Below are 726 nucleotides of genomic sequence, written 5' to 3'. Positions count from 1 at the left end.
TTTTTTCCCCCACAGCATTTATCTCTTGTAATAAAAACTTTCAATTTATCATTTTTGTACATTTCAATAAATGAATAAGCAGCCCAGATGCAAATGATCTAACCTGATGTTTGTCCACACACTGGTGAGACAATAAGTCTGACCATCTATGGTAGGTTGATGGCATGACAAGGATGAGATTAACAAGTCGGACAATTTCTCATCCATGCTGCTTGTGAACTATATCTGAACCTGTGTAGTGATGCTTGATCAAATTTGCTAATTTGAGCAGCACCAGCTATGGTAAATGCATGTCTGATTAAGCATTAAGTTTGATAAAGAAATTTAATGAGTGGCAAAGAGGACTGACAATGAACACAAAATGAACCAAACCATCTTTACTCAAAATGGATTCATTTGTTGATGTACTTAACTATGCAAACTATGTTCTAAACATAACACACCGTTTATAAATCAAGCTTCACTTGAATTTCTTGGAATTCACAGAATATTCATAAAATTCTTCAAGTGCATATCTTTCCTCTAATTAATTTAGCAGGGGATAGGTGGAATCTATCATGAGTGATTTACACCTACGCATATATATGTATATGCAATTAACTATATTATTGAAACCAATGTATATATACACAATAATAGATAATAAATAAAGTAGACATGCATAAAAAAATATATTATCTACAGTCCAATTATTCTTATGCCTTTCCCATTGTGGATTTGTTTAAT

At 32.0% G+C, this 726-nt stretch overlaps 1 protein-coding gene across 1 annotated transcript in view; it reads right to left on the bottom strand.

The window, feature by feature from the left end:
• The window catches only part of LOC119587177 (xaa-Pro dipeptidase-like), a gene marked incomplete at its 5' end in the record, with an annotated part of 9,774 nt that overhangs the window by 2,923 nt on the left and 6,125 nt on the right, over positions 1–726 (bottom strand).

This window comes from Penaeus monodon, chromosome 22 (genome assembly GCF_015228065.2).
Source record: "Penaeus monodon isolate SGIC_2016 chromosome 22, NSTDA_Pmon_1, whole genome shotgun sequence".
Taxonomy (NCBI): domain Eukaryota; kingdom Metazoa; phylum Arthropoda; class Malacostraca; order Decapoda; family Penaeidae; genus Penaeus; species Penaeus monodon.
The sequence above is the reverse complement of the archived record's forward strand: the minus strand, read 5'-3'. Positions and strand labels throughout refer to the sequence as shown.